This window comes from Portunus trituberculatus, chromosome 3 (assembly GCF_017591435.1).
Source record: "Portunus trituberculatus isolate SZX2019 chromosome 3, ASM1759143v1, whole genome shotgun sequence".
Taxonomy (NCBI): Eukaryota; Metazoa; Arthropoda; class Malacostraca; order Decapoda; family Portunidae; genus Portunus; species Portunus trituberculatus.
This window is the reverse complement of record NC_059257.1, coordinates 989,873-999,844: the sequence shown is the minus strand read 5'-3', so window position 1 is coordinate 999,844 and position 9,972 is coordinate 989,873. Positions and strand designations below refer to the sequence as shown.

Here is a 9,972-nt window from a genome sequence, read left to right as displayed (position 1 = left end):
ATTATATTATATTATATTTATATTTATATTATATTTATATATATTTATATTATATTATTATATATTATATATATTATTATATATTATATTATTATATTATTATATATTATATTCATTATATTTATATTATATTGTATGTTATATTATATTTTATATTTTATTATATTTATATTATATTATATTTATTTATATATGTATTATATATTGTATTATTATTTATATTTATATATTTATTATATATGTATATGTGTTATGTTGTGTTTATATTTTATTTATATTATATGTTTTATTTATATGTGTTCTTATTATGTATTGTGTTGTATGTGTTATTTTTATTTATTATGTATATTTTATTATTATGTATTATATTATATTATATATTATATTATATTATTATATATATATTATTTATATTTATTATTATTTTATTATGTTATTTATATATTATTTATATATTATTATATATTATATTATTATTATATATTATATATTATAATTATTATGTTATATTTTTATTATTATATTTATTATTATATTATTATTTATGATATTATATTTATTATTATATATATATTATTATTATTATTATATTATATTTTATATTATGTTATATATATTATTATATATATTATATATTATATATTATATATATATTTATTTATTATGTATATTTATTATTTATTATATATTTTATTTATATATTTTATTCTTATTTTATATTTATATTTATTTATATATTATGTTATATATTATATTATTTATTTATTATGTTTATTATATATTATATATATTATATATGTTATTTATTATATATATTTATTATATTTATATTTTATTATTTATGTTATTATGTATTTATTATATTGTTATTTATGTTTATTATTTATGTTTTATTGTTATATGTTTTATTTTATTATATTATTATTATATATTATTATTATTTTGTTTATATTTTTTATTATATTTATATTATTTATTTTTATATTATATATTTATTATTATATATTATTTTTTATTATGTTTTATTTGATTTTATATTATATTTTTATTATTATTATATTATTTTTATTTTTATTTTTGTGTATTATTATATTATATTATATTTATTATATTATATATTATTTATTATTATATGTTACGGCCCGCCTGTAACATGCATTACTACCATCACCTCCTCCGCTTGTTACCTCGTTCGCCACCTCTCCGCCTCCCTTCCACGTCACCGTCTCGTGAACCTTCCACGCCACCGTCTCGTGAACCTTCCACGTCACCGTTTCATGAAGCCCGCTACTGTCCCGAAGTTGGATTCACGCGGCCCCTTTCGACTCAACCGAAAGTGTTGAGCCAGCTCTTGGTTTTCTGGATTGGCAGTTGAGATCCAAGCCTCAACCAGTGAACACAACGCCTCTTGGTTCTGCCGTGGATCAACCATCACCCAGCATTTCACCACTGCGACACCGCATAAGTATCACTTCCCTCGTCCGTGTTTTCCACATTGCCTCTATATAGGATTAGGATTATTGTTAGGTATTAAGTTGGGTTCTTTATTGTTGTATTTATTACTGTGTTATATGTATATGTGTATGTCATTTTCCTGTGTTTCATGTTATATATCTGTGTTTCATGTTTCTTGTTATATATGTGTCAATTTCATTATGGGTTATTAAAGTAGCTTTTAAAGTGACCCCTTTGCATTTCCTCACCAGTTGAACCTGCAGTGTTTTTTTATTGTTATTGTTCACCGGCTCTCCGATGCCAATCTTACCAGTTTAACCGGTGAACGTAACAATTGGCGACCGTGACAGGACCATTATAACCCATGTTCAGTGTTCCATTTTTCCAGTGACTTTTTTTCTGTGATTGCTTGTGTTTCTGTGGTGTTGTGACTCTGATGTGTTTTTCTGTGACTTACTCTGCGTGTGGTTTAAATTTACCTTTGTGCGATCAAGTGGCTCCTTTTGGGTTAAACGTGCTTCGTGACTTTCATTGGTATCGCATAGCAGTGGTAGAGCAGGAAACCAGGTAGAAAGGCGTGTTCACCGATAGCACTTATCTCTATTTTTGCACATAGGCAGGTGTGTAATAAGTGTTATCCAAGTGTTGGGATCATCATATGTTCATGCGAACCCTCAATGCCCTCACTTCGCGGATCATTTTTCTCGCTAGTTAGAATCGGCCATTTTAACTAGTCTCTCAGACTAATCCGCCTCCTTATCAATAACAAGTCTCAGTACAATTCGCTCCTCACTCTCAAGTCTCGTAACTAGAGTAATCCGGATCCCTCTTAATGCCGTAACTCTCTAGTTTACCCCTCATTAGTGATTGTACTCATAAGTGTTTACTTAAGTATAATCTAGGTAATTTCAAGGTTGCCTTTATTATCACTCTGCCAAGTTCCTCACTTAAGTAATTCGCTTATCATTTTTTTTGTTGTGGTTTAACATCTATTTAATATGGCTTCCGCTCAGTTTAACGTTGAAGATTTTTGTGCCGACCCTTCTCTGGAACAACTTAAATATGCTAATATAAAGAAGGACCAATGGAAGCCATCGCTAAACATTTTGATGTTCCCATCACGTCTCAGATGACTAAAGAGGTCATTAAGAATGTAGTTGTTGAACATCTAGTGCAAGAAGGTCAGTTGCTAGGAAATGCCATAGAAGAGTTAACTCCCATGTCAGCCTCTACGAGGACTATAATACACAGTCCCAGGAAGAACAGGATAAGAGGATAAGTCAATGGGAAATTGAGAAGCTTAAACTAGAATACCGGATGCATGCAAAAACATTACAGGCAGAAAAAGAAGCAAAAGAAATGCAACTACAGGAGAAAAGAAGAACAGAGAGAATTTCAGTTACAACTTAGAAGGCAGGAGAAAAAGAAATTCAGGAGTTAGCCCTGAAATGACGCAGTTTAGAGGGAAGAAATAGATATAAAGAAACAGTTAGCAAGCTTTAATCCTGCTACATGTGAGAGTTGACCATTTCGCGCTTTTACATTGCTAATAGGAATAAAGGCAGGAGAAAGCTAGTAGCTTATAGGGTATACAGTGATGAGGTAGAAGATTCCCTTAACAAATGTGAGAGCTAAGAAGTGAGAGACAATTTAAGAAACAGAGTAGTGCAGTCACCAGGTCTCAGTCCTAAAGTGGCTGATGCGTTTGCTGCCCTTTCAGGTCGTGGTTCAAGGTCCTCCACCAATGATTGCCTCTACTGACAACTTGTATAATAACATCATTTCAAAGGAGAATTTGATTAATGCTCAGGAACAGGATCTCACTTTGGCTAAGATCAGACATGTTGCCAGTGAGACAAAGGATATGTCTAAATTGCCTTGTTTTTATTATCAGGAAGGAGTCCTGATGCGTACATCTTGTACTGGGTTACAGACCTCCTTGAACTGAAACAACTAGACACCTGGAAACACATCAAGTTGTCATCCCTTGTCTGTAAGACCAGCCATTATAGAACTAGCTCATGATGGATTGTCAGGTCATCTAGGCATCCAAAAACCTACAAGAAGGCTCTTCAACATTTTTTTGGCCAGGAATGAAAAAGGATGTGTCACACTATGTAAAAACATGTCACATATGTCAAGTTGTGGGTAAGCCTAACGAACGCCTTGTGCCAGCTCCTCTGACGCCTATTCCAGTTCAGACGGAGCCCTTCGAAAAGATCATACTAGACTGCGTAGGGCCCTTACCCAAAACCAAACGAGGGAATCAGTATTTGTTAACCCTCATGGATCCCACTACCAGGTACCCTGAAGCATTCCCTCTTAAGAACATCACATCAAAGACCATTGTAAAACATCTGATACATTTTTTCACCTCGGTAGGAATTCCAAAACAAATTCAGTCTGACAAGGGTAGCAATTTCACTAGCCATTTTTTCCAACAGATAGTGAATGAGCTAAACATCGACCATGTTACCTCCTCGGCTTACCACCCCAATCCCAAGGCTGTCTGGAGCGGTTTCACCAAACATTAAAATCCATGATGAAGAAGTATTGCTTGGAGCATCAAGGAGACTGGGATGAAAGTATTTCTTTCCTTCTCTTCGCTTTAAGAGAATCTCCTCAAGATTCTTTAGGTTACTCCCTTTTGAATTACTCTATGGTAGACAGATCAGGGGCCTCTCAAAATATTAAAGGATCAATGGTTTACTCAAAATACTCCTTCAAGCCCCAGTGTGTCTGACTACATCAGTAACCTTAAGAATAAAATCAGTGAAGTCAGATCTTTTGCTAAATCAAACTTCCTCAAATCTCAAACTAAAATGCAACAGAATTCTCTTCCCAAATCTGTCATGAGAAGTTTCAAACCAGGAGACAAGGTTTTACTTTTCTCCCCACTCCAGGCAATGCTCTTCACAGTAAGTTCATGGGACCTTATGTTGTGGCTCAAAAACTAAGTCCATTAAATTATGTGGTCCACACTCCTGACCGTCGTAAGGATTCCCAACTTGTTCATATTAATCTAATGAAACCTTACCACTCCAGAGAACCAGAGGACGACTTGTCTCGCGCTGTACCTGTATGTCTGATAGGAAGGAGTCTGGTCCTGTGCCCCCGAGGAAGAGTCCGACATCGAATTCCTCTTCTCGTCACCTAAAGGACGCCCCTCAAACAGCCAAATCATGTCCAACCTGATGAGGTGTTTGTTTCCTTAACACCTTCACAACAGTCTGATCTTAAAAAGTTATTGCTAGACTTTTCTGAAATCACAGGTGACCTTCCAGGAGTTTGTAATACTATCCAACATGACATAAGATTAACATCTAATGACATCAAGCCTATAAGACAACCAGCCTATCGCATTTCACCCATTAAAAGAGACTTGATGAAAAAGAGGTAGACTATCTGCTCTGTCATCACCTTGCAGAACCTAGTATATCTCCTGGGCTTCTCCTGCCTGTTAACATCTAAGCCAGATGGTAGTAGTCGATTTTGCACCGACTACCGGAAATTAAATAAAGTGACGGTGCCAGACTCCTACCCATTGCCCTTGATAGAGGACCTTATAGATAGTATAGGAGTAGCCAAATTTGTAACCACTATAGACTTGCTTAAAGGTTACTACCAGATTCCTCTCGGACGAGGCCCATGCAGGATCCGTTGACATAGACACGTTGAAATAGACATGTTGAAATAGACACGTTGAAATAGACACGGTGCAGGATCCGTTGACATAGACACGTTGAAATAGACACGTTGAAATAGTCACGTTGATAAATACACGATGCATCCCGCGATGACATAGACACGTTGAAATAGACACGGTGCAGGATCCGTTGACATAAACACGTTGAAATAGACACGTTGACATAGACACGTTGAAATAGACACGGTACAGGATCCGTTGACATAGACACGTTGAAATAGACACGTTGAAATAGACACGTTGACATAGACACATTGAAATAAACACGGTGGAGGTTCCGTTGACATAGACACGTTGACATTGACACGTTTATATATACACGATGCATCCCGCGATGACATAGACACGTTGAAATAGACACGTTGAGATAGACACGGTGCAGGATCCGTTGACATAGACACGACATAGACACGTTGATATAGACACGTTGAATTAGACACGTTGAAATAGACATGGTGCAGGATCCGTTGACATAGCACGTTGACATAGACACGTTGACATAGACACGTTAAAATAGACACGTTGATAAATACACGATGCAGGATCCGTTGACATAGACACGTTGACATAGACACGTTGAAATAGACACGTTGATAAATACACGATGCATCCCGCGATGACATTGACACGTTGAAATAGACACGTTGAAATAGACACGTTGAAATAGACACGATGCAGGATCCGTTGACATAGACACGTTGATAAATACACGATGCAGGACTGGTTGAAATAGACACGTTGAAATAGACACGTTGGCATAGACACGTTGATAAATACACGATGCAGGATCCGTTGAAATAGACACGTTGAAATAGACACGGTGCAGGATCCGTTGACATAGACACGTTGAAATAGACACGTTGAAATAGACACGTTTATAAATACACGATGCATCCCGCGATCACATAGACACGTTGAAATAGACACGTTGAAATAGACACGGTGCAGGATCCGTTGACATAGACACGTTGATATAGACACGTTGAATTAGACACGTTGAAATAGATATGGTGCAGGATCCGTTGACATAGACACGTTGACATAGACACGTTGAAATAGACACGTTGATAAATACACGATGCAGGATCCGTTGACATAGACACGTTGACATAGACACGTTGAAATAGACACGTTGATAAATACACGATGCATCCCGCGCTGACATAGACACGTTGAAATAGACACGTTGAAATAGACACGATGCAGGATCCGTTGACATAGACACGTTGATAAATTCACGATGCAGGACACGTTGAAATAGACACGTTGAAATAGACACGTTGGCATAGACACGTTGATAAATACACGACGCAGGATCCGTTGAAATAGACACGTTGAAATAGACACGTTGAAATAGACACGGTGCAGGATCCGTTGACATAGACACGTTGAAATAGACACGTTGAAATAGATACGGTGCAGGATCCGTTTATATAGACACTTGATACATACACGTTGATACACAGGCGGTGCTATCATCGTGTACTTACCATCGTAAAGGAAAAACACGATGATAAATACACGATGCAGGACACGTTGACATAGACACGTTGATACATAGGCGATGCTATCATCGTGTACTTACAATCGTCAATGAAAAACACGATGATAAATACACGATACATTCCACGGTGCAGGACACGTTGATACATACACGTTGATACATAGGCGATGTTGTCATCGTGTACTTACCATCGTAAAGAAAAAACACGATGATAAATACACGATGCATTCCACGAAGATCATTATAAGATGTGGGTCACGTTGATACATACACGATGTGGAACACAATGATACACGCTCAGTGTGTTCCACGATGGTGGGTAGGTGGGTTTTAGGAGGAGGCTGACGTGGATCTCGGACCCAGATCCAGCCAGCTCCTGCAGGGGGCCGCCTGCTCCTCCGCCGCGTCCAGCAAGGCTTTCTGTCCCGCGCTCATTCCCAGTTTTCCAACGGGAATGAATTTTGTAGAAAATAGAAAATGACCGACTTGCGATGAAAAATGAGGTGTATTGACGCGAGTCGTGAAATGAGTTTACCTGTGAGGCCAAGTGTGACAAAGTGTGAACCCTTAACATTTGACACACTGTAGAGCGCTTCGGAGAGGCCTCCGTGTTTGCTGCCCTCCAGTGTGCCTGTGTGTGTGTGTGTCTGTGAGGCAAAGATTCACTAAGACAGTGACATTGCTTGCCTGCTGTGCCTTCTTCAAACGGGTTAGTATTAGAGAAAGCTTGAACAATGCTGTATGTGACTGTCAAATGTGATCGAGAGGATCCAAGTACACTCTGAGATCAACTTGTTGCTCTTGAATGAAGGAGCCGCCTGGAACCACCACCCGCACCTTTCCCGCCACCAATCTCCGCAACAGCAAGCTATCTTCATCAGTGTTTGGAAGCAGCAGTTTTAGTCCCTTGTATCATGAAACAATGCCTACAGGTGTGGCAAGGGAGGTGGTGGCGGAGTGCGTATCTGTACCAAAGATTACCTCACCACCACAATAACCATGTGTGATATTGCTGGACCGAATGTGAGGAAGACTTCTGGGTCAGTGTTCAGCACAGAAAACAATTTTTTTTTATGTTATGGTCTATAGCGCCTGTAGGCATACATGAAGAGCATATGTGAGTAGCACTATTAAGCTTCCACCTATTAGTGGCGCAGGCAATTTTACTTATACTGGTTCCCATATTAGGGCACATATCACCACCCAAGCTCATCTTTGGTGTAACCTCCTGGAACCTGGGTATCATGGTGACATGTAGCTAACTTCAAACCACTCCAGAAATGTCATAGCTTCAAAGCAGTATGTCGTGGGATTCGAACCTACGCATGGACGTCTGCCCGATCCCACGCTCACCACCGTATCCACTACGCCGCCTACCTTCAATTATTGTGGGACGTGCTTATAGACAACACAAAGCTTGGCGGGAAGGCTTTCACTATATTAACGATACACTTGAGAATATCTGCCTTTCTTCTTGCTTGGTGACTTGAGTGGTGATTTGTTGCGTTGCAGAAACAAACTCTAAACATGATTAGTGTGTAGTTAAGTGATTTGGCAACCAAGTCTTTAACCCTTCAGTACTGCGACGCATCTTTACCATGAGTTTTTGATGTCATTAGACGATTCTATTTACATGAGAAATGATGTGTGGAGGTCGGAAGATTTGTTGGCCAGACTCTTCACTATTTCAATCCCAACATGAGTTTCTGAAGCTGTGCAAAGTCACCAAACAGTAAGCAGAATGAATAAGGAAACATGTCCTGGTACTGAAGAGGATAGTACTCGCACTCTCAAACATTTCTGTGCTTCACCACCTCCACTGTTTGGAAAGGCTTTATTTAAGTTTACACGAGTTTTGAAGGTGTTTTTAGGTTTCTAGAGGCAGAGTGATAAGATTTGTACATTATTAATTTGAAAAAAAAACTAGAAAACCTCACCAATCCTCTTTGTGACCTTGGAAAACATTCGTGGCGAGAGAAGAGAGCGTTGTGAAGGCAGTGGAACCAGACTGTTGTGATAGTGGGATGAAATGTACACTTACCGGTGAGACAGTAGCCAGTTCGACGAGACATGGATGCAATTAAGGTGAAGGGGAAAAGGGACGGGTTAACTGGTGACTTCAATACTGCTTCACCACAGTGAGGGCATAAGGCGCCTGGTAGCAAGGAGAGAGAGGAGAGAGAGAGAGAGAGAGAGAGAGAGAGAGAGAGAGAGAGAGAGAGAGAGAGAGAGAGAGAGAGAGAGAATTTTCGCTATTTCTCTCGTTGGGGAAAAAAAAGGAAAAAATGAAAACACCATATTGCGATTAAGTTTTATTAAATAAATTACTATCGAAAATTAAAAGAAAGGGATAATAGCAGTAGTAGTAGTAGTAGTAGTAGTAGTAGTAGTAGTAGTAGTAGTAGTAGTAGCCATCAGATGAGTATTGTAACACGTGTTCTACAAAACATTCTTAATCTAAAACTTGATTAAGTTTTTTCACGTAAAATTAGTGAATAAATTAGGCAATGTCTTTAAGTTGCAAAAAGCCATCAGAATTATTGCTTCTGCTAGTTACAGAGCACACCAAACCATTATTCTTATCTCACCAAATATTACCCTTGAAAAGATTTATGTATTTGCTATAAGTAAATTAATGTATAAATTTAGTAACAACAGTTTACCCTTAATATTTAATGATATGATTATTAGAAACACACAGGTTCATTCTCATTCAACAAGGCATAACCAAGAAATACATGTACCACAATGTAGAACAACTTTATTTCAAAATACTTTCAGATATAAAGGAGCAATTATATGGAACCATGTGTCCAAATCTATCCCTTATGATTGTAAATTATCAACTTTCAAGCATAAACTTAAGACTTTTCTATTGGACAGATATAACAGTGATTCTTAGTCAAATACAATCTGGATTGTTGTTGTTATAGTTATTACTATATCTAGTATTTTCCTTATTATCATCATTAGTATTATTCTGTATTATTGCAATTATTATTATTATTATTACTATTCTTATTACCTTTATCATTAACTTTATTATTATTATTATTATTATTATTATTATTATTATTAAACTTTGTTATTATTATTATATATTATTATTATTATTATTATTATCATTGTAATTGTTACTATTATTCACTATTATTATCATTATTATTAATTATTTATTCATTCATTAATACCAATATGTTTCTTTCCGTTTCTTCCCCTGTCTGTTTTGAGTCTGTTCTGAGATTATTTACAATCTCAGTAAGAGTATATTAGGACACATATACCTTCGGGTATCTAGTCCTCTTTG

At 36.7% G+C, this 9,972-nt stretch overlaps 1 long non-coding RNA gene across 1 annotated transcript in view; it reads left to right on the top strand.

The window, feature by feature from the left end:
- The window catches only part of LOC123508241, a 13,216-nt gene extending 4,085 nt beyond the window's left edge, over window positions 1–9,131 (top strand). Inside the window, exon 3 of the long non-coding RNA XR_006675888.1 lies at window positions 9,077–9,131. This is a non-coding gene — a long non-coding RNA (uncharacterized LOC123508241). The remainder of the gene's footprint in view (window positions 1–9,076) is intronic.
- Window positions 9,132–9,972: the final 841 nt, after the last annotated feature.